Source organism: Choloepus didactylus, chromosome 6 (assembly GCF_015220235.1).
Source record: "Choloepus didactylus isolate mChoDid1 chromosome 6, mChoDid1.pri, whole genome shotgun sequence".
Taxonomy (NCBI): domain Eukaryota; kingdom Metazoa; phylum Chordata; class Mammalia; order Pilosa; family Megalonychidae; genus Choloepus; species Choloepus didactylus.
The window spans coordinates 23119149-23144962 of NC_051312.1; the positions used below are offsets into that span (position 1 = coordinate 23119149).

The 25814-nt window shown below is 37.3% G+C and overlaps 2 pseudogenes; one reads left to right on the forward strand and one right to left on the reverse strand.

The window, feature by feature from the left end:
• The first annotated feature begins 308 nt into the window (after positions 1-308).
• On the forward strand, positions 309-898 carry LOC119537990 (annotated as a pseudogene).
• Positions 899-6459: 5561 nt separating this feature from the next.
• Positions 6460-7551, reverse strand: LOC119536704 (annotated as a pseudogene).
• Positions 7552-25814: the final 18263 nt, after the last annotated feature.

Genomic DNA, 25814 nt, shown 5'->3' on the forward strand with positions numbered 1-25814 from the left:
CAGGGCTTGCTCGCTTGCCCGGGGGAGCCTCCCGGCCAAGGAAACCTGAGTGGGGAGGGGAGGGCATTTTGTCCCCACTAACTCTCTGGAATCAGGCAGAGCCTCTGGAAGATGTTGTAGAGCCTCAGTCACGCTCATGTTCTGGGCTGCCTCAAATATGCGGTTTGTAGGTAGTCTGCCCTTTCTGGAGTCCTCCCTTTTCCCACGCTTCCCTGTTCCTCCAGCCTGAGAACACCAAGGAGTTGGTGGTAGTGAGAGGGACCAATTCCTGAGGCTTCAGGTGGCTAGAGTGTGAGCCACTCCTCCCAATGGCGAAGAAGACATACCACCTGCTTTTCGAGTTGCTCCTAATTTGGTAGTGGGGGAAGATCTGGGTCAGTTTTCGTTTTTTGGATGATCCTTCAATACCACCTTTATTTCCACCGTAGGAACAGACTTTAAGATCAAAACAGTTGAATTACAAGGAAAGAAGGTCAAGCTATGGATATTCGTAAGGCAGACCAGGAGCGATTTCACACCATCACAACCTCCTACTACAGAGGAGCTATGGGGAGCATGCTAGTATATGACATCGTGAATGGTAAAAGTTTTGAAAACATCATTAAATAGCTTAGAAACATAGATGAGCATGCCAATGAAGATGTGGAAAGAATGTTACTAGGAAATGGGTGTGATATGAATGATAAAAGAGTTGTACCTAAAGGAAAAGGTGAAGAGATTGCAAGGGAGCATTGGTACTAGATGTTTTTGAGACTAGTGCAAAAGCAAATATAAACATTGAGAAGGCATTACTCAGCTGGAAATATCCTTTGAAAGACCCTGTAAAAGAGCCCAACAGTAGAAATGGAAGTATCAGCAGTGGAGGAGACCTGACAGGTGGAAGACCAAATGTTGCTGAGCATCCTACTGTGCCACCAATTGCCATCCACCACTGGGTTTTCTCATCTTGCTGCAAAATAAACCACTCAGTCCATTTTTAACTCTAAACAGATATTTTTATTCCTCACCTTATATCCACCTATTTTATTTGTTCTTTCATCTGTGACTGCTTGCTGACTTTGTATTTTCTTCAAACAAAAAATGTATAGACGTATCATGTCTGAGATTTCATTTTTAAATATATTTTCTCAGCTCACCGCTGCATTTCAGTTGTATTACAGTCCAGTTCTTCTTATCAACATCAAACCTGTAGCAATCATTTCAACTCTATTCTGCAAATTGTATAAGAATAAAAGTTAGAATTAACAATTTCATTTTATATAACAGTGGAATTTCCTATCATGGATAATGTAATTGAGTCCCTGTAATCTATGGACATACAATAGCAAAAGAAACAAACAAAAAAAGCTAGGAAAACTCTCATTTTCATCTTGAATACATAATGGGGTTAATTTTGTCCTGTGCCTTATATGAAAAGGAACTCCTTTGGTTTTACCTTTTTTGTATTGTTGGAAGCATGTGCAGGAGACACATCACCAAAACATAAAGTATTAAAATGTTTGTGATTTGCTTGGCTGTAATTTTCAAAGTAGTTAATTGAGGGCAAAGGGTAATGCAGAAATGATAACTTTGGTTTACTGAGTCTCATTTTAAGTAGCACTGATATTTAAGACTATTCTTGCCACCACTTCTCCTTGGCCAGGTTTTCCTTGCATCTCTTCCTGCATGCTGCATTATTTGCTTCTCCCTTCCCTACCATCCCATATCAGTTACTTAAAAATGAAAGGGAAAAACTAATAGGGTTTGTCAGATTTAACACAAAGCACTGATTTAACTTGCTAAGTAAACTGAAACATAAATTCTAACTGCCTACAGATATAAGTTAATTGGTGTCTTCCCTTCGTTTGCTTTCTCCCCTAAAACTTCTGTCCCTAGATTCCTTCATTTGCTGTTTTCTTTCTATGTCCTTTTCTCCTTCCCTCTTTGTTCCCCTTCTGTTGCTCCATTGGGTTTGTGAAATGGAAGAGTTAATTGCATGCACTAGTGTTTGAAGGGTATTGTGGTTTGTCTTTCTAATTAGGTGTTGTGATGGTTGGGTTCATGTGTCAACTTGGCTAGGTGGCCTAGCTGTCTGGTCAAGCGGGCACTGGCCTGACGATTCCTGTGAGGCTATTTGAGGCTGGTTGGTTTGTCGGATCATCAGTCAATTGACTGCAGCTGACTGATGATTCATCAAGGGGCGTGCTTCCACAGTGAGAGAGTGCAATTGGCTGGATTTGGTCCAGGTGATCAGTTGGAGGCTTATAAGCCGGACGGTTAGAGAACCTTCACTTCTTCTTCAGCTGCTCAGTGAAGCTTTTCCTGGGGAGCTCGTCGAAGTTGCCAGTTCGTTTCCTGAGGAGTTCTTCAAAGTTGCCGGTTCGTTTCCTGAGGAGTTCGTCAAAGTTGTCGGTTCATTTCCCGAGGAGTTCGTCGGACGTCTTCCTTGGAGTTGACAGCTTGTTGACGGCTCTGCAGAATTTGGACTCGTGCACTCCCGCAGTTGCGTGAGTCACTTTTACAATTTGATAATAAGAGACATCTCTCATTGATTCTGTTTCCAAGGAGAACCCTAACTAATACAGGTGTGTAGCCTATTCATTTTTCTGGAATAAATCTCTTAACCTAAATTTGAGTAGTGTATTTTGGCCACTCCTCTAACAGTTTCGTAGCCCAGTAAAGGTATTTTGTTTTTTAAATGCCAGGAAGGATGACTGAAATTTATTAACATGGTTGACAAATGTATTAATATTTGGCTTCTGAAGAAGACCTTTGCAGTGTTAAGCTGTTTTTACCTTAAGATTTAGAAATACTTTAGAATATTATTAATTTTATGTCCTATCTTCACATACTTTTGGAAAACTTGTATTACCATAGATTTATTGGAAAAAGGACAACAAAAGCCTTTTCATGTAAAGATAAGATCTCCAGCTATCTCTAACCCTGCCCCTTTTTTGTTCATTCCCTAGTATTCCTTCATTCCTTTTTATTAGGATAAGGTAAATTACGTTTGTTATGCTGCTAGCATCCTAAGATACCTTTGTTGAAATAATTGTGAATAGCATGATTCATTTCTAACAGAGGCTGAGTTTAGGATAGCAGTTTCCATTGAAAAGTCCTTCTGTGTCATGGCTAGCATTTTAATGCCCTCTTGGCTCTTTTAATGCCCTATGGGCATACCTGCTCTGAAAAATCCACAAATTTTTTCAGATAGTGCCCTAAAAACAATTTTATATGCCTAGCTTGTTGTCATTTGTAAGTTTTCCTCTCACTTGCCTTTAACATTGTTTACTTCTGATAAGGCAGCCTTGCCAAAAAAATACCTAATTTTCCACTAAAAAAATAGTGAAATTATATTAAGCTTCTCAAAAAGTTGTTAGATTAACTTGTTTTCCCTTTCTCTGGAATGTGGCAGTAGCTTCTTTATTTTAAACTCTTCTTAATCCTTATTTGGTTCAGTGGCTTATGGTTTGAGAACTAAACACTGGGTTTTAGGGTGACAGACTCACAGTTTTTGTTGTTTGCATAATTATAATCGGCATTGTCCATAGAAAGGATATGGCTACATTTTGTTAAATCTGAATTTTCTAAATATTAAAAAAAGGACATGGAGTATAAATCAATTTGTGTATAATCTGTTAGAAACATGAGTTTTACTTGTTTAATATTAGGGTTTTGCCTCTTTTCTGTAAGTCTCTTGAGAGACTTACAGCTGTTCTCATTAAACACCAAACAGTTGAGTCCATTCTCTGGTACTAGCTACAAATTTGGTTTCATATTCTACTTAACAATTTAAATAAACTGAAATATGTCTAGATGGTCTACTTCTGTTCATATTAAAAGAGAAATTTCAAAAAAAAAAAAAAAAAGAAAAAACAAAAGAGGGAGCAATTAATCAATTAATGCTCTGCTATGCAATTGTCAGCTGGCAAGAGAAGTTTCTGAAAACATTCAACAACATGATGTATTTCTGCATCAAGTGCTGTACATTGAGCCCTATAGCTTCTTTTTAAAACATTTTTTTTTCCTATTGCCTTAAATCCAGACTCCCACCTTAACCCCATAGGAAGTCTGAGGTTCCTTAGGAAAATGCGAGACCTTTTAATCCTTTGCTTTGAGACTTGAGATCATCTCCATGATCCCACATCAGGTGTCAGGGCCTTAAATTCTGATATCCAAATCCTAAAGGGAAAGAATGAGTGAGAAATTAAACAGTTCTATTCAGGAGTTGATTAAACACAAAATGAAATGATGTAATGCGTTTTTCTCCATGTTTCAAATGCCCAAGAGAAGTATACCTTGGTTTTCAGGGAAGAATAGTTTATAATATTTATTATCTAATTTGACTTAACCAGCTCAAAACTATTGATTATATGATTATTGGAATATTGTATGTGAAGGGGTAGTGGAATAAATTGGGAGAAAGCAAAAAAAAAAAAATTATCTAGCTAAAAATTGGTAGAGAAAAATATCCTGGTACTGGACCTGTCTAAAAAGAACAAATTGTGAAGGAAACTAAAGACTATGATATGTGCTATGATATTTTTTAAAATCTGTGTTCAAATCAATTTCTTATAATCTAAGACCATAACAGATCAGGAAGTCTTCATTCAACCAAAATGTTTATGTCATACATATTGGGCCAGGTACTGTCCTACATACAAAAGAGAAGAGTTGGATAATGTGAACTGGGCATGAATGATTTTGTCAAGTGAAGAAGAGTGAATAAAAAATGGAAAGGACAAAACCTAAGAATTCTATGAAGATAACAAACTGTGGGTTGTGCTTGGAGATGTGAAAATGAAATTTAGAGAGAATATGTTGCCTAATGAATACATATATGGCTGTAAAGGCATATTTGTTGTAGACTAAAATGGTCTTGATTTCCACTTCCAGGGGTGTAAACTTTATTCTATGATAAATAAGATGTTTATAATTAGGTATAATGGCCATCTTTTTGGTGCTAAACTCCTTTAAAAATGAGATAAACAAAAATGGGAATTTATTGTTGATATAACTTAAAAACATGGTTATAGAAGAGTTAACAGAGAATCCAACTGTACAAAAAATATATATATACGCCATCAAGAATGTGTCTTAGTATTGTTTCCTCTTTGATGACTCAATTCTCAGTCAGACTCTCTCCTCTTCTTGTCAAAGAGAGCTACAAATGGTTTTGCTTCAATCTGCCCAGAGGATTGGCATTGGCAAAAAGAAGCTCCTTTCATCTAATACTTCCAACAAACTCCCACAGTTGGCTCATTGATTCTTGACAATAGCAGTTGATTCTTGCCCAAGCCCAGAGTTGGTGCAGAAAAAGAGCCCTACTGAGAATGGGAGAGTTGTGGGTCCCTCCAGGAAAACTGAGATTCTATACACAAGGAATTTGGGAATGGATATTGTCTCCTCTAGCTTGTAAGTAATGGGATGATTGTGATTGGATTACACACACACACACACACACACACATACACAGATATGTTCCTTTTTTGAAGAACACTCAAAGTGAGTTCATTATTCTGAGGAAAGTGGAGGTATTACTTGTGAAATAAAATTGGGAAGGAACAGAAATCTGATATTTGAAAGTTTTGTGAAGCTGAATCTAAGTCAGACTAACTTTCTCTAGCAGCATAATGAGTCTTTATACTCATTACACCCATATCTCAGAAGGAGAAAGATGCAGATAATTATCCCACACTAGAGAGATACTGTGCATACCTGAAGCCCTAAAGACAAGGGCACTTTAGATTCTGAATATGCCAAAAACATGATTTATTCTGGTAATGAAGAATGAAAATGCAATACAGAGCAAAAAGTAGAGGTGAAAACAATAGTAACAATATTAGAAAATTATTTAATCAGTTGCAATATATCATAATAGCATGAATAATTTAACATGCAGTATTTATTTAATCTTTATGATAATTTTACAATATTTACAGTATTATCTCCATTTAAGGTACAAGAAAATTCTAAAATTTGTAATTAGGTAAACCTTGCAGCAGAAACAGTTGTAACCAAAACATGACTAAAATATAATACCCACAAATACACATAAAACCATGGGAAACATGGTCCTTAGTTTCTCAGAATATGCAAATAATTTGAAATAAGTGTATATTTATTGCATGGAGCATGGAAGGAAAGTGAAGTCAATATATGAAGGGCACATATTTTAATGTTGTTGTAAAGACAGGTCTTACTAGTTGTACTTTGTAAGAACTGGTGTTGCCTAGACCTCAAAGACTGGGGCTTAAAAACCATCCCAGATACCCATTCAAAACACTTAGAATTTGAATTATGCACTTGAATTATGCTCTGTCCAATACTGGGTATTTTAAAATAAGGATCAAGGTGACTGGACAAAAAGAAGGATGAGTAGAACCTCGCTCCTAAAGTCCATCGTTCTTTACCACTATATCACCATCTACCCAAACAAAAGCTCCTCCCTAAAGCTCTGATTTGATATCCTGAGTCCAGCTAAGGAATTGGTCCCTGAAAGAGTAATTTGAATAACACCATTTTCCAGAGGGCTGCCTTCACATCCTTGTTCCTCAGGCTATAGATGAGGGGGTTCAGCATGGGAATCACTACAGTATAGAACACCATGATCTCTTTATCAGTTTCCAGACTGTAGTCAGAACAGGGCCTGCAATAAATGAAAAGTATCGTTCCATGGAAGACAATGATGGCTGTGGGGTGGGAGGCACAGGTGGAAAAGGCTTTGTGCCTACCCTCTGCAGAGCGCACCCGCAGAATGGTGATGAGAATAAACAAATAGGAGGTGAGGATGATCATGATGGTGATGACTTAATTGAAAGTGGTCACCATGTATACCAGCAGTACACTCACAGACACATCAGAGCAAGCAAGAGATAAGAGAGGTGGGGAATCACAGAAGTGGTTAATCACATTCCATGTATAGGATGGTATCTCAAGTATTAAACATGTGAATCAGAGAATACACTACTGTGTGATGAGTATAAAGACTTACTATACTCCTAGAAAAAGGTAGTCTGACTTAGATTTGGCTTCACAAAAACTTTCAAATATCAGATTTCTGTTCCTTCCCAATTTCACTTCACAGGTAATGCCTCCACTTTCCTGAAAATAATGAACTCAGCGATAGTAGGCACATACCAGTCCCATACAGATCTTCAAGGACATGATAACCATGTACAGCAGTGGGTAACAGATGGCCACAAAGCGGTCATAGGCCATCACAGCCAGCAGGATGACCTCAGTGACTACAAAAGTACAAAATAAATAGAACTGAACCATGCAACCCAGGAAGGAAATGGCTTTGTCTTTGCTTATGTTATTGGTCAGCATCTTAGGCACAATGATGGTGGAGTAGCAGAAATCCACAAACGACAAGTGGCTAAGGAAAAAGTACATGGGGGTGTGAAGCTGAGAGCTGACCTGGATCACTGTGATCATGCCCAGGTTGCCCATCACTGTGACTCCATAGATGAGCAGGAACACCAGGGAGAGGAAGATGCTCAGCTCAGGGAGGTCTGATAATCCCAGGAGGATGAACTCTGACACAGTGCTGCAGTTTCCCTCCTCCATTTGCCACGATAGTGCATGTTCAGGAAAACATAATATTTTTGTCTATCTCCTAGGAACAGACTAATGGAGGAAAATTTATTTTATATTAACTTCAGAGAAATTGAATATTGATATTGTACCCTGTATTTATGATTTATAAGAAAAACATAATTTTTAATTTACTTCAAATGTGAAATACCTCAGTGTAGCCCAGTGATTACAAATAATTTTAGCATCAAGAGAAGCCTTACATGGGACACCACATTTTTTACCACAATAGAATTGAGAGCGTCTATTAGGTTAGGTGGTTTGATGGATTTGAAATAGATCCGATGATATACTTACTGCACCATGAAAATTAACCCACCCATTCTCTGAAAAATTTAAGCTCTGTCCCATCAGGGCTCTTGTGATTCTAAATAAGATACTTTTTTTTTAGTTCATTCTATCAGTAACATAAATTTACCCAGGTAAGTTTCTCTGAAATCCTATTATTGGGGAATTTGAGATCATAGATATAGGAGGACTACCTACCTTACTTCACACATGCGCAATGAAAATTGAAGGGAGGGTAGACTAGAAATCATGCAACCTGAAATTTTTCCATATCTTAGACTAAATTTAAAGAAATGGGAAAAAAGATTGGTCCTGAAGTTAGGGTTTCTCCTCTACTTAATCAAACATTATTATTTCTGAATTATTTACCTGCCCCGGGGAAGGGGGGATATGAACTTGGAAATTTCTTCCAAATTCTTCCAAATTTTCTAGGCCAATAGGATACTAGGTTGTAGCAAATGCAATAGAAAGTTCAAAAGAAAATGTCTCCTTTCCCAAGCAGAGATAGTTCACATGTCCATGACTCCCCATGACTAGATCATGGGTACATTATGTCAACCTTCAGAATTAAGATGACATATAGGGATCATCTCCATGGTTGCTTTTACAAGATTCCATGAAGGAAATTGGTGCAAAAGAGGGAGGAAATGGGAAGAAAAAGGGAAAAAATAAGGAAAAGCTATACCATTTTTTTTAGTTTGTATTCTTCCTCACATTAATAGAAGTTATCCAATTTAGTGTCCAGATGAAATTGTGCCAATTTCCCATTTACCTTCTCTTAATGCCAAAAGAATTTCATGCTGTAAGTGCACCAGAATATGAGCTCTGTTTAAAATGATCTAATTAGAAGAGTTGAATTAGACATACTTTTTAAAATAATTTTTGCTTATAAAATACATTCATTTCCATTTTCAAGTTATTTGAGTCTAGTTCCAGCTAACACATTGATGGACAGACATATCCTCCCTGCCCCTGAAGATGTCAAGATGTGTACAGAATAGAGTTAAGGTTTTATACCTTAATTAAGCTCCTGAGAACTGGGTATATTAAATTCCCTAAACAATTGTTATACTCTGTGGAATAAAAAAAAGTTAAAAGTTAAAATAAAAATGACTCTATAAGGGTACAATGTGCAAACAGTCTCTATGGCATATCATCAGGATTTTTTTTTTTAAATTCTAAATTGGGAAACAATCATTCAAAACTATACATACCTCCTTCCAAATTGCTTGGTGCATTATGGCATTCCACATCCCAGTATTGCATATGTGAGCCACAGTTCATATTATCATTCTGAAATTACATGAATAGTTCTTATGAACTTTTTTTTCCCTTCTCATAGTATTACAACATCTCCTGTTTTCCTGCAGGCCATAATGTCTAAAGCCACAGCAGATTTCCTTCAAATACTGGAAACATAATGATCCTCCTAGCAGAAAATTGTTTTAATAGAATATACAACTGAGCATGTTTTATGTGCTAGACAAATATTCACTCATTTGATCTTCTTAAAAATTCACCAACAGATCATAAATATTATACAAGATTAAAGTAGTTAATTATCATTATATCTGAACAAGATATCAGCTCATTGTTTGCCCACCTATCAGAGATGTCTGATGCACAGGCAACTGTAATTTGGCAGAATCAAAGCATCATGCTGCTTTCTGGTTTTCCACTCATATGACCCAGAGCTAGTGCTAGGGCTAATGAATGTCCAATGTTGGTAGCCATTAAATGAGACCACCTCAAAAACCTGTTCTAGGTGTGCTTTTCTTTATGTCAGTCTAGGTCACAGTGTTCCAATTTATGTTTGTGTATCCCTAGGCATACTCAAAGTCTTTTCATGGTGTACATGAACAAAAAGTTGTTTCATGTAAAGCAGTTTCATATTCTCAACTATCATATAATATATTCCTAAAATAGATCTTCAAAGAGAATGCATCCAATGTTGAGATATTCTGATTCTTCTACCCACCTTCCCTTTCACAACTTACAAAAAAAGTAAATGTTTTAACCAACTTATGTATAGTCATACTATGGGTAAAAATATGTAGAACAAAATAAAGAGATAACTTGGAAAATTGTTGTTCCTGAGCCCTTATTTAATTTTGAATTCTTCAATCAAGGTGTGTATTAGTTACGGTTCTACAGGAAAACAGAATCAGTGAGAGATATCTGTGAATATAAGGTTTATAAAAGTGTCTCATGCAACTGTGGGTATGCATAAGTCCAAATTCTGTAGGCCAGGCAGCAAACTGGCAACTCCAATGAAGATGTTTGATGAACTCCTCAGGAAAGGAACTGGCAACTTCGACGAATGTGTTTGATGAACTCCTCAGGAAATGAGCTGGCAACTTGGATGAACGTCGTTCTAGTTTGCTAATGCTGTCGGAATGCAAAACACCAGAAATAGATTGGCTTTTACAAAAGGGGGTTTATTTGGTTACACAGTTACAATCTTAAGGCCATAAAGTGTCCATCAGCAATCAGTTACCTTCACTGGAGGATGGCCAATGGTGTCCAGAAAACCTCTGTTAGCTGGGAAGGCATATGGCTGGTATCTATTCCAAAGTTCTGGTTTCAAAATGGCTTTCTCCCAGAATGTTTCTCTCTAGGCTGCAGTTCCTCAAAAATGTCACTTTTAGTTGCTCTTGGGATGTTTTTCCTCTCTTAGCATCTCTGGAGGAAGAGTCTGCTTTTGATGGTCATCTTCAAACTGTCTCTCATCTGCAGCTACTCTTTCAGCTTCTGTGCATTCTTCAGAGTGTCACTCTTGGCTGCAGCAAGCTTGGTCCTTCTGTGTGAGCTTATATAATGCTCCAGTAATCAAGGCCTGCACTGAATGGGTGAGGCCACGCCTCCATGGAAATTATCTCATCAGAGTTATAACCTACAGTTGGATAGGTCACATCTCCATGGAAACACTCAAAGGATTCCAATCTAATCAACACTAAAATGTCTGCCCCACAAGATTTCATCAATGAATATGGCTTTTTCTGGGGGATATAATACATTCAAACTGGCACAAATGTGTTCAATAAACTCCTCAGGAAACAAACTGCAACTTGGATGAACTCCTCAGGAAATGTTTTGCTGGTCAGCTGAAGAAGAAGTGAAGGTCCTCTATCTGGCTTGCTTAAAAGTCTTCAACTGATTGATTGGATTAAATCCAGCTAACTGCATTCTCTTATTGTGGAAGACATGCCCTTTGTTGATGTCATCAGTCACAGCTGCAGCTAATTGACTGATGATTTGATAAACCAGCCTGTTGGTTTATTAACCAGCCATAAGCATCCTCAGGGCAATGGTTTGGCCAGTGCTTGCCTGACCAGACAGCCAGGTACCCTCACCTGGCCAAGTTGACACATGAGCCTAAACATCACAAGGTGCCTTAAGTTTATGGCTAAGCTTTTTGCCTATTTTGGTCTCATATTATTACTTTTAGGTCAAAGTATGTCACTCAATTTGGAGTTCTTGTTTCAAGATACTCTCTGGTTTTTCAAATTAAGTAAAAATCATGTTGGAAAAATGACTGTTTTTAAGGATAAAATGAAAAAAGTATAAAAATTTTATAGTGCTTCAAAAGAATAACTTGAAAGATTGTATGAAAAGACAAACCTGGTGTTATAAAATCTGATGTTATACAATCAATAATATCTATCAACTTCCTGGTATCTTCATCTCTACACTCTTTTCCAAACATCTCTCTCCTGTCTTTTCCTCTCTGCCTATAGTGCTCACTTTTGTATTTCTTGTAGGGCAGGTATCATGTTCACAAACTCTCAGTGTCTATCTGTAAATATTTTAAATTCTCCCTTATTTTTGAAGGACACTTTTGCCAATATAGGATTCTTGGTTGGCAGTTTTTCTCTTTCAATATCTTGAATATATCATACCACTGTCTTCTCGCCTCCATGGTTTCTACTGAGAAATCTGCACTTAATTTTATTGAGCTTCCCTTGTATGTGATGCATTGGTTTTCTCTTGCTGCTCTCAGAATTCTCCCACTGTCTTTGACTTTTGACACTCTCATTAGTGTCTTGGAGTAGGTTTATTTAAATCAATTCTGGTTGGGGTATGCTATAAGTTTATTTCTTTCATAAGATTTTGGAAATTTTCATTGAGTATTTCTCTATTATTCTTTATGCACTTTTTCCCTTCTTTTCTCCTTCAGAGACACTTATGTATATTTGTTTGCTCCTTGTTGTCCTTCAGTTCCCTGAGGCCCTGGTCACATTGCTTTCCCAATCTGTTCTTTTGTGTGTAGGATTTCAGTTATCCTGCCCTCTAGTTCAGAAATCTATTCTTCTGCCTCTCCAATTCTTCTGCTGTATGTCTCCATTGTGTTTTTCATCTCTTCCATTGTGCTTTCCATTCCCATAAGATCTGCCATCTGTTTTTTCAAGCTTACAAATTCTTCCTTGGGGTCACCCAGTGTCTTCATTATACCCTTCATCTTTTTTTGTCACATTTTCTTTCATCTCTTTGATTTGATTTAGAGGATTTGTTTGAATATCTTTAATTAGTTGTTTCAACTCCTGAATCTTTTCTCAATAATCCTCACTATTATAAAGTTATTTCTTAGTGGCCTATTTCTGAGGTCTCAGAACCTCAGCACTATTGGGCTGGAGAAATTTTTAGTCATGGGAAGCTGTCCTTGCATTATACCATGTTTAGTAACATTCCTGGCCTGTACTCACTAAATACCAGAAGCTTCAACCCACTCAGTCATATAAACAAAAATGTTCCCAGATCTTGTCAAATAAGCCTTTGAGTTTGGGGTGCTCAAATCAACTCCAGTTGAGAAAGACTCCCTTATTTCCTTGATTCTGGTAGATTTTAATGCTTTTCTACTGTCTGAATTCAACTTACAATTAATATAATGAAATTTTTTATTCCAATGATGTCTCTATACAGATAAAAAAAGGTTTATCTTTAATTCGGGAAATATGATATCAAACATATTTCTTATAGTTTCTTCCTGTGTTTTTTTTTCCTTTTTACCCTAATGAACCAACATTATTTTTTGTGCTCTAAAATCTTATTTAGAGCTGTTTCTGTTTATTTCTCCAAAAGGCTCTTTTTATTCCTTTCAAGTGAATTTTATTTAAATACCTCTTCATTCTTCCTTGTGAAAATCTTCCAAAAATTCACAAAACCAGGGAGACATATTGCTGAAAACTCTCAGGTCAGAGCTGTTCTATTTCTCCCACTCTCAGGAAACAATTGTTCAGGATACTGCATTTGAGGAGCTAAGGTAAGCCAGATCCTCTAAACAAATCTCTGTAGAAAGAGTCTGCTTTCTACTCCCCAAATACCCATATTTCTTCACATCTGCAAATAAAGGCAACCCACTTCCTGGTTCTGGAGAGCTTGTTTGGGTAAATGCTAAGATTCCTATATCTCCTTCCACTCCTTTTGACTCCAGGACTGTGGAGAATCTGTTGCCCTTATTTTCCAGAGGCCTCAAAACAAGCCATTAATATTAACTACTATTTTCTGCTGTAGTTCAGGTTTCTCTGAAACCGGGAAGGAAAGCATCAGCAGTGTTAGAAACATTTTAGATGAAACTTAGCTGAAGGTTTAAAAGTCTTATTCCTGTACTTCACAGTCTTCCTATACTCTCAAAAAATGATTGTATAATAAGGAATCATAGACAAATTAATCTTTTTAATTTACTCAGAATCATTCCTTAAGTCTCTTCTGTGTTCTTGGCCTCAGCAAGGTATAGCCACCCCCTCAGTGACACCACCCACACTGGGAGAGAGGGCAGATTGCACCTTCAGATCCTTCTGCTACTTAGTTACCTTCCTGCCAAGGGTATTGAGTGCAAAGCCTCTCTTCTTGCATATTAATAATAGGATGACAAATGTTGGAAATTTGATTTCTCAGTGATCTCAGAAGAAGTTATATTTTGGATTAGAACCAGTATTTTTAGGGTTCTTAATGTTATTGCCTACATCTCAGATCCCTTATAAACATATAGACTTTCTTCTATTGAGAGCATGATCTCATCTTTGTTTTTGATTTATCATATAGTTTTCACCAACTCACCCAGATTTTTGCATTTCCTTAACATCCCATATTTCCACCAAATTCTTGATTCTGTTTTCTCTCCTACCACTGATATTCTGTTAGATAACATTTTAACTATTTCACACTTATACTATTCAATAGCCTCCAAAGTGGTCTTCTTGTCTATAGACTTTTTCTCTTATATTTGTCCATTTACACTGCCACTAAAATAACTATTAAAAAAAACAACTTACATTAATATACTTGTTTGATACGAATAAAAACCTCTGGAATGATATACTGGGAATTTTGTATACAACGGCAAGCAAAGGAGAGAAAGTAGACAGTGTGAATATAGTACTTAATACAAAAATAATTAAATAGATGCAAACTAAAATTAAATAAGTAGGTGAAAGCTGTCATAGGCAAATCATTCCCCAGTATGTAAATATGAGCTATATAAGTGCATGTCCAAATTCCTGAAAATGGCATCCACATGCTTCTTTTTTTTTTTTTTTTTTTTTATCATCATTTTATTGAGATATATTCACATACCACGCAGTCATACAAAACAAATTGTACTTTCGATTGTTTACCGTACCATTACATAGTTGTACATTCATCACCTAAATCAATCCCTGACACCTTCATTAGCACACACACAAAAATAACAAGGATAATAATTAGAGTGAAAAAGAGCAATTGAAGTAAAAAAGAACACTGGGTACCTTTGTCTGTTTGTTTCCTTCCCCTACTTTTCTACACATCCATCCATAAACTAGACAAAGTGGAGTTTGGTCCTTATGGCATTCCCAATCCCACTGTCACCCCTCATAAGCTACATTTTTATACAACTGTCTTTGAGATTCATGGGTTCTGGGTTGTAGTTTAATAGTTTCAGGTATCCACCACCAGCTACCCCAATTCTTTAGAACCTAAAAAAGGTTGTCTAAAGTGTGCGTAAGAGTGCCCACCAGAGTGACCTCTCGGCTCGTTTTGGAATCTCTCTGCCACTGAAGCTTATTTCATTTCCTTTCACATCCCCCTTTTGGTCAAGAAGATGTTCTCCATCCCACGATGCCGGGTCTACATTCCTCCCCGGGAGTCATATTCCACGTTGCCAGGGAGATTCACTTCCCTGGGTGTCTGATCCCACGTAGGGGGGAGGGCAGTGATTTCACCTTTCAAGTTGGCTTAGCCAGAGAGAGAGGGCCACATCTGAGCAACAAAGAGGCATTCAGGAGGAGACTCTTAGGCACAAATACAGGGAGGCCTAGCCTCTCCTTTGCAGCAACCGTCTTCCCAAGGGTAAAACTTATGGTAGAGGGCTCAACCCATCAAACCACCAGTCCCCTACGTCTGTGGTCATGTTAGCAACCGTGGAGGTGGGGTAGGCGAATACCCCTGCATTCTCCACAGGCTCCTCAAGGGGGCACTACATCCTTTTTTTTTTTTTTCCTTGTTTGTCTTTTTTCTTTTTTTTTTTTTTAACTTTCCCTTCTTTTTTAAATCAACTGTATGAAAAAAAAGTTAAAAAGAAAACAAACATACAATAAAAGAACATTTCAAAGAGACCATAACAAGGGAGTAAGAAAAAGACAACTAACCTAAGATAACTGCTTTACTTCCAACATGTTCCTACTTTACCCCAAGAAAGTTACATAATATAGCAACATTTCAGTGAACTTGTTCCTACTACATCCATCAGAAATTTACAGACCATAGTCATTTCTGGGCATCCCCAGAACATTAAATAGCTTATCTGTTCTTCTTGGATTATTGTTCCCCCTTCCTTAATTGCTCTCTACTGCTAGTTCCCCTACATTCTACATTATAAACCATTTGTTTTACATTTTTCAAAGTTCACATTAGTGGTAGCATATAATATTTGTCTTTTTGTGCCTGGCTTATTTCGCTCAGCATTATGTCTTCAAGGTTCATCCATGTTGTCATATGTTTCACCAGATCGTTCCTTCTTACTGCCGCGTAGTATTCCATCGTGTGTATATACCACATTTTATTTATCCACTCATCTGTTGAAGGACATTTGGGTTGTTTCCATCTCTTGGCAATTGTGAATAATGCTGCTATGAACATCGGCGTGCAGATATCTGTTCGTGTCACTGCTTTCCAATCTTCCGGGTATATACCGAGAAGTGCAATCGCTGGATCGAATGGTAGATCTATATCTAGTTTTCTAAGGAACTGCCAGACTGACTTCCAGAGTGGCTGAACCATTATACAGTCCCACCAACAATGAATAAGAGTTCCAATTTCTCCACATCCCCTCCAGCATTTGTAGTTTCCTGTTTGTTTAATGGCAGCCATTCTAACCGGTGTTAGATGGTATCTCATTGTGGTCTTAATTTGCATCTCTCTAATAGCTAGTGAAGCTGAACATTTTTTCATGTGTTTCTTGGCCATTTGTATTTCCTCTTCAGAGAACTGTCTTTTTATATCTTTTGCCCATTTTATAATTGGGCTGTCTGTACTATTGTCATTGAGTTGTAGGATTTCTTTGTATATGCAAGATATCAGTCTTTTGTCAGATACATGGTTTCCAAAAATTTTTTCCCATTGAGTTGGCTGCCTCTTTACCTTTTTGAGAAATTCCTTTGAGGTGCAGAAACTTCTAAGCTTGAGGAGTTCCCATTTATCTATTTTCTCTTTTGTTGCTTGTGCTTTGGGTGTAAAGTCTAGGAAGTGGCCTCCTAATACAAGGTCTTGAAGATGTTTTCCTACATTATCTTCTAGGAGTTTTATGGTACTTTCTTTTATATTGAGATCTTTGGTCCATTTTGAGTTAATTTTTGTGTAGGGGGTGAGGTAGGGGTCCTCTTTCATTCTTTTGGATATGGATATCCAACTCTCCCAGCCCCATTTGTTGAAAAGACCATGATGGCTCAGTTCGGTGACTTTGGGGGCCTTATCAAAGATCAGTCGGCCATAGATCTGAGAGTCTATCTCTGAATTCTCAATTCGTTTCCATTGATCTATATGTCTATCTTTGTGCCAGTACCATGCTGTTTTGGCAACTGTGGCTTTATAATAAGCTTCAAAGTCAGGGAGTGTAAGTCCTCCCACTTCGTTTTTCTTTTTTAGAGTGTCTTTAGCAATTCGAGGCATCTTCCCTTTCCAAATAAATTTGATAACTAGCTTTTCCAAGTCTGCAAAGTAGGTTGTTGGAATTTTGATTGGGATTGCATTGAATCTGTAGATGAGTTTGGGTAGAATTGACATCTTAATGACATTTAGCCTTCCTATCCATGAACATGGAATATTTTTCCATCTTTTAAGGTCCCCTTCTATTTCTTTTAGTAGAGTTCTGTAGTTTCCTTTGTATAGGTCTTTTACATCTTTGGTTAAGTTGATTCCTAGGTACTTGATTTTTTTAGTTGCTATTGAAAATGTTATCTTTTTCTTGAGTGTCTCTTCAGTTTCTTCATTTCTAGCATATAGAAACATTACTGACTTATGTGCATTAATCTTGTATCCCGCTACTTTGCTAAATTTGTTTATTAGCTCTAGTAGGTGTATCGTTGATTTCTCAGGGTTTTCTAGATATAAGATCATATCATCTGCAAACAATGACAGTTTTACTTCTTCTTTTCCAATTTGGATGCCTTTTATTTCTTTGTCTTGCCGGATTGCCCTGGCTAGCACTTCCAGCACAATGTTGAATAACAGTGGTGACAGCGGGCATCCTTGTCTTGTTCCTGATCTTAGAGGGAAGGCTTTCAGTCTCTCACCATTGAGTACTATGCTGGCTGTGGGTTTTTCATATATGCTCTTTATCATGTTGAGGAAGTTTCCTTCAATTCCTACCTTTTGAAGTGTTTTTATCAAAAAGGGATGTTGGATTTTGTCAAATGCTTTTTCAGCATCTACTGAGATGGTCAATTGATTTTTCCCTTTTGACTTGTTAATGTGTTGTAATACATTGATTGTTTTTCTTATGTTGAACCATCCTTGCATGCCTGGAATGAACCCCACTTGGTCATGGTGTATGATTTTTTTAATGTGTCTTTGGATTCGATTTGCAAGTATTTTGTTGAGGATTTTTGCATCTATATTCATTAGGGAGATTGGCCGGTAGTTTTCCTTTTTTGTAGCATCTTTGCCTGGTTTTGGTATTAGATTGATGTTAGCTTCATAAAATGAGTTAGGTAGTGTTCCATTTTTTTCAATGTTTTGAAAGAGTTTGAGTAAGATTGGTGTCAGTTCTTTCTGGAAAGTTTGGTAGAATTCCCCTGTGAAGCCATCTGGCCCTGGGCATTTATTTGTGGGAAGATTTTTGATGACTGATTGGATCTCTTTGCTTGTGATGGGTTGGTTGAGGTCTTCTATTTCTTCTCTGGTCAGTCTAGGTTGTTCATATGTTTCCAGGAAATTGTCCATTTCCTCTACATTATCCAGTTTGTTGCCATACAGTTGTTCATAGTATCCTCTTATAATTTTTTTAATTTCTTCAGGATCTGCAGTTATGTCACCTTTTTCATTCATTATTTTGTTTATATGGGTCTTCTCTCTTTTGATTTTGTCAGTCTAGCTAGGGGCTTGTCAATCTTGTTGATCTTCTCAAAGAACCAACTTTTGGTGATATTTATCCTCTGTATTGTTTTTTTGTTCTCTATGTCATTTATTTCTGCTTTAATCCTTGTTATTTCTTTTCTTCTACTTGGTTTAGGATTGGTTTGCTGTTCATTTTCTAGCTTCTTCAGTTGATCCATTAGTTCTTTGATTTTGGCTCTTTCTTCCTTTTTAATATATGCGTTTAGTGCTATAAATTTCCCCCTTAGCACTGCTTTTGCTGCATCCCATAGGTTTTGGTATGTTGTGTTCTCATTTTCATTCGTCTCTATATATTTAGCAATTTCTCTTGCTATTTCTTCTTGAACCCACTGATTGTTTAGGAGTGTGTTGTTTAACCTCCAGGTATTTGTGAATTTTCTAAGTCTCTGATGGTTATTGACTTCTAATTGTATTCCATTGTGGTCAGAGAATGTGCTTTGAATAATTTCAATCTTTTTAAATTTATTGAGGCTTGTTTTATGTCCCAGCATATGATCTATTCTGGAGAAAGTTCCGTGAGCACTAGAAAAGTATGTGTATCCTGGTGATTTGGGATGTAATGTCCTGTATATGTCTGTTAAATCTAATTCATTTATCAGATTGTTTAGGTTTTCAATTTCCTTATTGGTCTTCTGTCTGGTTGATCTATCTATAGGAGAGAGTGATGTGTTGAAGTCTCCCACAATTATTGTGGAAACATCAATTGCTTCCTTTAGTTTTGCCAGTGTTTCTCTCATGTATTTTGTGGCACCTTGATTGGGTGCATAGACATTTACGATTGTTATTTCTTCTTGCTGAATTGCCCCTTTTATTAGTATGTAGTGGCCTTCTTTGTCTCTCAAAACATCCCTGCATTTGAAGTCTATTTTATCTGAGATTAATATTGCTACACCTGCTTTCTTTTGGCTGTAGCTTGCATGAAATATTTTTTTCCATCCTTTCACTTTCAGTTTCTTTGTGTCCCTGTGTCTAAGATGAGTCTCTTGTATGCAACATATTGATGGTTCATTTTTTTTGATCCATTCTGCGAATCTATATCTTTTAATTGGGGAATTTAATCCATTTACATTCAACGTTAAAACCGTGAAGGCATTTCTTGAATCGGCCATCTTATCCTTTGGTTTATGTTTGCCATATTTTTCCCTCTCTCTATTAATATCCTTTATTGTACCCATACCGAATCTTTTTAATACTGAACCTTTCTCCAAGTCTCTCTGTCCTGTCTTTGTTTCTCTGTCTGTAGGGCTCCCTTTAGTATCTCCAGTAGGGCAGGTCTCTTGTTAGCAAATTCTCTCAGCATTTCTTTGTCTGTGAAAAATTTAAGCTCTCCCTCAAATTTGAAGGAGAGCTTTGCTGGATAAAGTATTCTTGGCTGGAAATTCCTCTCACTCAGAATTTTAAATATATCGTGCCACTGCCTTCTTGCCTCCATGGTGGCTGCTGAGTAGTCACTACTTAGTCTTATGCTGTTTCCTTTGTATGTGGTGAATTGCTTTTCTCTTGCTGCTTTCAGAACTTGCTCCTTCTCTTCTATGTTTGACAGTGTGATCAGTATATGTCTCGGAGTGGGTTTTTTTGGATTTATTCTATTTGGAGTTCGCTGAGCATTTATGATTTGAGTATTTATGTTGTTTAGAAGATTTGGGAAGTTTTCCCCAACAATTTCTTTGAATACTCTTCCTAGACCTTTACCCTTTTCTTCCCCTTCTGTGACACCAATGAGTCTTATATTCGGACGTTTCATATTATCTATCATATCCCTGAGGTCCATTTCGAGTTTTTCAATTTTTTTCCCCATTCTTTCTTTTATGCTTTCATTTTCCATTCTGTCATCTTCCAGGTCACTGATTCGTTGTTCAACTTCCTCTAGTCTTGTACTATGAGTGTCCAGAATCTTTTTAATTTGGTCAACAGTTTCTTTAATTTCCATAAGATCATCCATTTTTTTATTTAGTCTTGCAATGTCTTCTTTATGCTCTTCTAGGGTCTTCTTGATTTCCTTCATATCCCGTACTAGGGTCTCATTGTTCATCTTTAGTTCTTTGAGTAGCTGCTCTAGGGGCTGTGTCTCTTCTGGTCTTTTGATTTGGGTGCTTGGGCTTGGGTTATCCATATCGTCTGGTTTTTTCATATGCTTTATAATTTTCTGTTGTTTTTGGCCTCGTGGCATTTGCTGAACTTGATAGGGTTCTTTTAGGGTTTGTAGACCTATTGAAGTCCTTATCTCTAATTTATCAGATCTACAGCTTCATGGAGTACATTTTCTCTAACTAACCAGCAGGTGGCGTCCACGAGCCACCTGTTCTCCACAAGCCAGTTCTCCCCTGCTTAGCCTTTTTGGTGAGTGGGGGAGTGAGTCTTGTGGGATCCAATTGGTGTACCAAGCTTGCGTGTGTAGTTGGTGTTGCCTGCCCTGTATGTGGGGCGTGTTTCTGGGCAGTCGGGGAGTGGGGGTGGCCCTAACAATCAAATCTCCCTGATGATCCTAGAGTTTTAAAGCTGCTGCAATAGTCTAATCCTTCAGTTCAGTCCTGCCACAGTTTGCCTCTGCCACTGACCCACAAGTCTTTGGTATTGGCGTATGGCTCCTGAGACTTGCAAGTGGGCCCCTCTTCCAGGCTGTGCACCCCGGGTCCTCTGTTGAGGGATGACTGTGCTATGTCACAGGTGAGTGCCGTCCCCCCAGGGCAGTTCTGGGCTGCTGGGCTGTGTAGGGAGGCTCCCAGTCTGCTCAAATGATGGCTGAATGGGGCTTTGTTAATTCACACTGCTCCACCTTCCCAGCTCTGGGACATTCAGCTGAGGTTGCAGGGAAGGCTAATGTCCACGCCCAGTTTTGTGGTGTGTGCCTGTTATTTGAAGCACTTCCGTCACACTGGGTTGTCTGGGGCAGCTCTGGGCTATGGGGCTGGCGATGGGCAGGAGTGTTTCCTGTCCACCAGGATGGTGGCTGTGAGTGGACACCCCCCTTTTCTTGGGAAGTTGTGGTGTTTAGTGAATTTTCTCAGCCACTGGATTATTGCCTTTTGTCTCAGAGCTCTCTTAGTTCTGCTCTTGACTTGACGTGCCCAAATTGCAATTCTTTGAAGCTTTCTGTATTGGGCTTCTTAGAGTAATTGTTTTAGAAAAAGAAAAAAGGATTTAAAAAAATAAAAAAATAAAAAAAAAAACAAAAAAAAACAAAAAAAAAAAATGGCCCTCCTCAGAGATCTAGTGGGTTATTGAAATGCTAATAGACAAAGCTACCAGGGCCATTAAGGAAAGGTCCACAGGGCAGAGAGATCAGCTTTGCTTCGGGATTTGCATATGCGCCTCAAGGCCTGGGCTCCGCCCTTCCCCTTTCTTTGTTCACCAGAACTCCAAAAATCCTCCGCTTTTATTTTGGAGTTTTTCGTGTTGTTTTTTTTCTATGCCTGTCTCCTCTCTGCTGGGCTGGCTGCTCTCAGAGTCTCTGGTGTCTGGTCTCAGTCTATCTATGGTTGGAGTTTGAATCAGTAGAATGAGTTTCCGATCAGAACAGCCACTGCAGTTCTCCCTTCTCCTTCCCGGAGCTGACAGCCCCTCCTCCCCCGGGACTGAGCCTGGCAGGGAGGGGCGCGGGTCCCCTGGCCGCAAAAACTTACAGATTTCGCTGATCTCGGCAGTTCCACGTTTTCATGAGTGTTGTATGAAGTATGCCCAAAGACAGATTGCTCTGTGGTGTCCAGTCCACGCAGTTCCTGGCTTTTTACCTACTTTCCTGGAGGAGTAACTAAAACTTACAGCTCACCAGTCTGCCATCTTGCCCCGCCTCCATAGTTCGTTTTTAATAGCCACATGCTTCTTTACTAGCCTTATTCCTTTCTTCTTTTCTGTAAAAAGTTTTTGCTTCATAAATATTAAAGAATATTGTATATATAAATATAAGATTATATATGTATCTTATATCTTATATATACATATCATATATATATATATATATATATATATATATATAATCATAGTTTGTTAGGGCTGATTTGTCAAATACTACACACTGTTTGGCTTAAACAACAAGAATTTGTTGTCTCATTGTGGTGGATTGAATTGTGTGTCCCAGTTCAGATATGTCCTTGGTCTTTGTCCACATTTTGCTTGTCTTGGACTCATAAATAAGATCTCTTCAATATTACATTTCATTTCAGGTATGGCTCAATTAATCAGGCTGGGCTTTAATCCTGACTTACACTGGAATCCTGTAAAAGCAGAATGAAATTCTGACACATAAAAGGAAAGCCATGGCAAACAGCCAGAAGATGGAGGTTAATGGAACATGGAAGAGAAAGGAGAGGACACTGCCATGAGGATTGTTATGTGATGGAAAAGCTAAGGACCCACATTTGCCTGCAGCAAGCCCCAGAAGGCCATGGTCTTGAAGAAGAAAGCATTACCTTATGGACACCTACTTTGGACTTCCAGCCTCAAACAGTGAGCTAATTTTGTTTTTAGCCACAAGGAAACTAATACACATGGTTTTGAAGACTAAACATCCTACATAATGATATCAGCAGGCCCTACTTTTTCCTGGAGTATGTAGCATCCTAGTATGTCAATCCTCTATGTGGAGATCTCTCTCTGGCTTCTCCTGATTTCTTATGACTTCTCTGTTCTGAATTTCTTGTATTCATAAGGCCTCCAGTCATAGGGATTAGGCCCATGCTTATAAAGTTTGGCCACAGCTAAATAGGATCTGTGAAAATGCTATTCCCAAATGAGTCCAAACCCTGAAGTACCTTAACATATACAAAAATACTATTTAAAGATGGGCACATTCCCACAGGAATGAGAGTGAGACTTGAATATGTCTTTTGTGGGACACACAAATCAATGCCTAATTTGACAAATCTGCACATTTGTGCAATGTCTCATCAACCTTGTTGAATTCATCCATCAAAAACTTCTGAGATGCAAACATAATAGGAATATAATTATAATGATTAACAACATGAAAATAAATCATTATCTAAGTTTAAGTGAAAAAAAGAGGAAGGTGAAATGGTATCTAGACTGTGGTTGCAATTAAAAAAAATATTTGTCTTTAAGGAAAATGACTGGAAGAAAATGCATTGAAATGATAAATGTTACTGGTGGTGAGGTACAAAAAGGAAAATGATTTAAAACAAAAACAAAAACAAAACAAAACAAAAACAAAACTGCTGGATGTGAACTTGGTCTCCTCCAGACCAAGCTCATTTTCTTTGATAGTTCATATTCTTTACTTCATTCTCAGACCACAGTGGGTTGTGCTTGTCTGTGTATACATTTATGTGGGTTTCTCTCTGAGTAGTGTGTGGGTTCCTGGAGATCATGAACTCTTTCTGTTTCACTAGTGTGTTCTCCTCACCCATTTTTATGTCTACCCAAAAGTGCATGTTATTAAGGGTTATTGAAACAGAACTCTTAGCCTTATTTTCTTCATCTGATACATTTGAGGTAACTTTAATGATCATGCTGCAAGTAAGAACACATCCATTGTTCAAGTCTATCTATTAATTGCTGCACCCAGGCCTGGGTCTACACTCTCATCTTATCTTCTAGTCTTCTGATCTCTCTTCCTCCTATACTGGCTTTCCATCTTTGGTGCAAGAATCAAATAATCATGAGTTGAAAAGCATTCATACCTAGAGTGAGCTATGAAAATTCACTTTAAAATACATAATAAAATATGGACTCAATAGTTCTTTTTCCTGACAAATCTGAAGGTGTACCATATTTCACTGATTGTAAGACAAATGTTCATCTATTATACATCTTTGAGATAGGATCTATATTACAATTGAGAATAAAAAAATCATTTTGTCATAGCTAAATTAACAAATTTTATTGTGGATATATTTAATCATAATGACAATAATAATCATTTAACTATGAAATGGTAATGGATGTTGAGAAGAAGGGTGCACAGTGAAAAACATGTAAGAGATAGTGCTCCTGATTTTGGACAATGTGTCCCCATTGTCAAACTAGTATAATCATGGGTTTGCTAAGGACTAACTAGAAAATGAATTGAGATTTATTCTTTCAAGTGTCATATCATTCAAAAAAATTATTATTGATGAAATTGTGACTACCAGCTCTGGGTGGATTTGTCTAAAATCACAGCTAGTGACACAGGCAAAACTTGTAATACAACATGTTGTTTTCTTGTTATTATTTGTTTGTTTTTTACATTCTCTGGCTAAATATTATTCTTTTTGAACAAAACATAAAAATAAACAAACAAAACACCCTTCAATGCTGAAATTGATGCTACTGGCATTAATCAGAGATATTGTGGGTTCAGTTCCATACAACAGCCACAAAGAGATGGCAATAAAACAAGTCACATGGATAATTTGGTTTCCTAGTGCATATAAAATTTATGTTTGCATTACACTGTGGTTTCCTAAGTTTTTAGACATATTAGCATTGTGTCTTAAAAAACAATGTACATTGATAATTAAAATGTGACACAGACACAAAATGAGCACATATCATTGGAAAAATGGCACAGATAGACTTGCTCAAGACTAGGTTGCCACAAACCTTCAATTTGTAAAAACATGCAATATTTGCAAAGCAAAATAAAGCAAAAGGCAGTAAAATGAGGTGTTTATATTGACTTTTAGAGTTTAAAGGGTCATTTGCTCTAGGCCTAAAATATCCTGAACAACCTCTAATTCCTACATTTGTAAAGATGGTTCTGATTATAATACAAATGGCATTAAATTGATTCCAAAAGAATTAAACAGCTGGGTGGATTGGAACAAAACTTCAAAATATGAATCTTTTTAACCTTTTGCTCTGTTTCCTATGTTCTTAAAAGGGCTTTGTATTGAAACATTTAGTCAGTTTTTGAATTTGAATGTCACATTTTGCTGGTTATTCATTGTTTTAGAAGTGAATTTTAGTCTGAGATTAGCAAATGCTGAGATGGTTGAGTAACTGACATGTTGGTCTGTGAATAATGAATAAGATGAACTCTTATGGAAAAACGTTTGCAAAGAGCTCCTCAATCTGTTCCCATTCAAGGTGATGTTTAATCTATTTCCAGTTGGTAAACAACCTCATCCCACTGACAATTATTGTACCCAGTTGGAGGCACAATACAGTTCTGTCTGTGTAACAACATGACAATGACTAATAGGAGAGAGAAGGTATATTTTCTTGCCTTGCATAATACTAATATATTTCACGATTTTGGTGTAGAAAATTTTGTACTTTGAATATTAAATGACACTTTAAAAATATATAACCTTTCTCTTTATTAAAGAAAATGAGGTGGAAGCTTTGTTATTACAAAGGATCTTTGAGAAAAATTAACGTGAAGGACATAGTTTGTTTAAGTATGTTATATATTT